The sequence below is a fragment of the Sapajus apella genome, unplaced genomic scaffold, assembly GCF_009761245.1.
Source record: "Sapajus apella isolate SASKATOON/1434 unplaced genomic scaffold, GSC_monkey_1.0 scaffold3, whole genome shotgun sequence".
NCBI lineage: Eukaryota > Metazoa > Chordata > Mammalia > Primates > Cebidae > Sapajus > Sapajus apella.
Window position 1 is genome coordinate 59,021,829 of NW_022436943.1, and position 4,839 is coordinate 59,026,667.

Sequence of the window (4,839 nt, forward strand, 5' to 3'; positions counted from 1 at the left end):
GCACCTAAATGCAGAGAATTTTATCCAGCTGTAATAAAAGAGTTGTATTACAACTGGATAAAATAAGAAGTCAGAGAAATTCAAAGCCTGAGAAAGACTCAACCCCTATTGCTAGAGGGGGGGCACATGGAAGGTATGAGAAGAGATGCAGGCAACTTCTAGGAGCAAAGACTTGCCAGCAAGGAAATGGGAGCCTCGGTCCTAAACCACAAGGAACTGAAATGGGCCAATAACCTGAATAAGATTGGAAGTAGATTGATCATTAGAGTCTCCAGGAAGGGAAACAGCCCTGCTGCCATGTTGATTTTGATCTTTTGATACCCCAAGCAGAGGCCTTAGCTGGACCACACTGTATCCAGACTTCTAAAGAACTGTGAAATCATAAGTGGATGTTGTATTAGACACTGGATTTATGATAATTTGTTATGGCAGTAGTAGAAAATTAGCATGCTGCCTTGCAATAGGATAGTTTTCTCCATTATCTGCAGGCTACACTACTGTACCAGTTTCCATGTGCCCCCATTCCCTATAGGAGCCTGTGACCATGGCTATTTTCTTTGGGCCATGCCAACAATCCTAACCTTCCTTGAAGATATTGAAGGCTCTGCATCAATAGGTATGAAGTTAGCTCAAGAAAGTACCAAAGAGAAAAAACACTTTATGTTTCAGAAAATGCTGCCCCACTACCCAGATAATTGCTATATGTATATTAGGGGCCATGAAAAAGTAGTAGCAGGAACATTTAAGAAGAAAATGTGTGTGTGTGTGTGTGTGTGTGTGTGTACACATTTCCATGCATGTGTATTTGTGTTGAGACCACAGAGAGTATGCTAAGATGTTAGGGAAAGCTCTCTAATGGAATTGACTTCTAAGATGAGACCTGAATCTTGAGACCTAAAAGTGCAGAGCTGGGGAAGAGAATTCTGAGCAGAAAGAACAGCATGGCAAAGCCTGGAGGGAAGAGCAAGGCCTGGCTGAGGACTGGAACAGGCTGGAAGTGACTGGGCTTTGAGGTCTGTCAGAGCCTTCAGACTTTATCAGAAGAAATATGACACCGGCCGAGTGTTTTGTGACTGAAATGAAGTGATCAGTCGTGTGTTTTAGAGCAATTACTCTGGTGACAAGGACAGGCTAAAGGAGAGAGAGAGTGAATGAAATGAGGAAGGGTCATCATCTTTAGAGGATGTTTAAAGAAGGATGGTTTGTCTGCAAAAGGTGTTGTTATAACTGGGAAAAGTTCCATTACCATCATTATAATGGGGCACTCAGGCCCCATCTTCCTACAGGAGAGGTGGCATGGGATGAATTGCTTCAGCTAAACCCCATGTCAAAACTTGAGTAGCAGAAGGTGTTCATTTTTGTTTTCCTTTTCTCCAAGGTAAAGAGAAGGAAAAGCTGGAGAGACAAAAAAAAAAAAAAAAAGAAAAAGAAAACTGATCCTGAATCACTCTCCATCTCCTCACCCCAAAGGGATGCTTTTCATTCTTGTATATTCATTTCCTGGCTTATCCAAATGCCTAAACAATTTTATGCTCTTACAGTCATGCTGTATGCCATTTTCCATATCACTTTGGGAACACAACATGGTAACTTTTTCATGTTGCTGTAGCACCATTGAAAGATCATTTCAAATGCCTGCCTAATATTTCCCTGGGTAGATGTTCAATTGTTTTAATAAATTATTCTGTTTCTGCTGGGCATTATGTTCCACCCAGAGTTTTGGCTCTTATTTATAAGTAATATCTTTAGGCCCCATAGCATGTACTATTTTGGGGTCCATTTCTTTAGACTAGATTTCTTCCAGTGTTATTCCCGGGATGCAAACTAGACTTGCTTCTAGCTCCAGATACCTACTGATAAATTGCCTTGAAGAGGGTTACTGCAGAAGCCCCTCTCATTATCCATCACTGGAGACCACAGGGGGACCAGGAAAATGAATTAACTGTTACTGAGCGCTTGCCATCTACCAGGATTCGTGGTCCTTAGTTCACTGCATATTTACAAAAACACCATGAGTTTTATTTATTGAGGTTTTACTTCACGCAGGAAATTTTAAGTGTTTTAAGTTCTTTAGCTTCTGTAATCATCAAAAGAGCTCAATGAGGAAGATGCTCAGTTTTTCCTACAGATTAGGAAAACTGAGGTACCAAGAAGTTAATTAACTTCTCAAATCAAGTACCTAGAAAATAGCAGTGCTTACGTTTGAATCCGGATCTAGCTGACTTCATAGTCCTTAATCTTCACCACTACACCGCTAAGCAATACACCCTCCCTTGCTGTTTATCATGAGGTTCATATTTGCAGAAGAGTCAGGAGATATGAGCAGTCAAAATATCCTAAAATTGAAGAGTGAGGGATGTGGTAAGAGCTTTGAGCACCAGTTACCACTCTTTTGCCAAGTCATAATTCCTATCTGTGGCCCTAACTGGATTAACAGATGTCAGGGTCACTGTCTGTTGTTTATAAAATCTATTCCTGGGAGGTCTGTACATCTGGACTGGGAACAATTTCAACAGCATCTGCATGAAAGAGGCCTCCCTGTAAACCCTAGCAGACTGTCTTCTGTGAATTAGTGCAGATGACTGGGCACAAGGACATCTATTAGCGTTGAGAATCTTCAGCCTGAGAGGCTGATAGAGAGTCATGCTGAGTCCGTGGAGGAAAAGGAACATGAACATTTTTAGCTTGGGGTGGGAATGGTGTGAAAATGGCAAGTGCACATAATTACATTGTGACTGGAGTTTGCACTGAATTCAGGCTTTGGAGGATGCAAAGAGTGCTATGTAATCCATCTGCTGCTGTTTAGCTTGCCAGAAAAAAAATATGCACAGAAGGCGAGAGAAGGGAAAACCACAGGGACTTGAGATAAATAACCTCCTGTTGCTGTTTTGCCTGATGTCATGACACTCTGGAAAAGACTAAGCTTTTGTCTTAGGAAAACATAATAAGTGTGTAATGATGCAAGCTTATTTACTTATATATCTGTCTAATTGCTTTGTACGTGTTAAAGGTTTGTCTCTCCAATGCAGTGGAGAGAGAAAATCTTCCTTCCTCCTTTAATCCAGTGCACTTCAACGAAGTGATTGAGCATCCATTGGGTCACTATTGCTGTATGCTGGGGACCTGGGGATAAATACAACAGAGTGATAGGTGGAGTAGTTTGAGTATGACCAGGGATCAGAGGGGCAATTAGCCCTTTCTAGGGCAGGAAAGGAAGAAAGAGATTAAGTAAACTTTCAACAAGATTACAGAAATAGGCTTTGAAGCCTTCATAGATATTTTCCGAGGAAGCAAGGAGACCACAACATTTCAGGCAGAAGAAACAGCCTACAGGAAGGCATGACTTGTTTGAAAAATTGCAAGCCCTTTGGGGTATTAAAGTTTCAAATGTGCAGCCATGATAGTGGGAATCTGGAAAAGAGAAGAATAGGAAATGGAAGAGATGTTGGGCTGAGAAGAGGAATGGGACATGAGGTGTTCTGTAGGCAGGGACGATGGTATGGCTCTTTAAGAAGCTATTTGACGCCATAGCACCAGCCACCCAGTATTATGATGTAGCACTGTGACCTGGAAGCAGCATGCATTAGTCTATCAGGTTAAAGCCCAGTGGGGGCAGCTTCTGGACCCTTTGCCCAGGCTAGGCAAATTATTTTATCTCTTTGAGCCTCATTGTTTTGTTTTGTTTTCTTTTGTTTGTTTCTTTTTCCTTTTTTCTTTTTTTTTTCATCTTTTAGCTAACAGCATTAGTATATATCTTACAGGGTTGTTCTGGCAAGCTAAAAAAAAAAAAAAAAAATCCAGTGGCATGAAAGAACCCAGTAACATTCCCTGGTGCATAAATATTGATATCTTCTCTGACATTCAGATGATGATCTGTAAATTTGAACTGAAAATAATTTCATTAGACAATTACAAACAAATTCGAGGTTATCGTGATTATTAATAAATAATGAAAAAATGTCACTGAAGAAGAATGTGTGCTACAGAAGGGAAGGGAATGGATGGCGGAGGAAGACAAGGCAGAAGAGTGGAGGGAAGGAGAGAGAAAGAAACGCTAGACACATTTTTCATGGTAAGTAATATCGATTCAAAACAAAACAGAGCTTTATGTGGACTCTATGCAGAGAAACCTGGCTAATAGAGACCTAGTCAAGCAAGGGTCCTATGTGAAGCAACCCTTCTGATTGCCAGAGAACCACTCAGAGCCTCTGTCACAGGTTCCTGTGTTCATTCTTTTTCTCTGGCCCCCTGAGTCAGGGAGCAATAATTCTTTCTAAGCTGGCTCCTGAACGTTAATTTAGATCTATTGAGTTTACAGGGATTACCTTGATTCCTTTGTAGTAAATAAAGCCATAAACAGCCGGTGAAATTGATAAATGGCTCCAGGAGAGCTGCAGCATTTAATCAATGACAAAAGCTGCGCATTGGGTTCAGTGTAGAACAGAGGAGCCCAGGGCCAGGACCACAGCCATGGGACAGCACAGACTTCAGCAGGCTGAGAAGCAGCAGGATCTTTAGTCAGTACCAGCTTCTACTTACCCAATATGGATGGTGCCTCATGCATTTTTTTTTTTTTTATTTTTCGTTTGGCTTGGGATAACTATTTGAATTCCTATACTTGGAAAAAAGATTACATAGAAAGCATGAAGGGAAATGAAAAGAGATAAAATAAAAAAGCCGTATTCAACCCCCAAAATATCACAGTAGTTTAATTTTTTCATGTTTATATCTTGTCACTGATTGCATATATGTATTACATGTATCATGTTTGCATTTCTTTCTTTCTTTCTTTCTTTCTTTCTTTCTTTCTTTCTTTCTTTCTTTCTTTCTTTCTTTCTT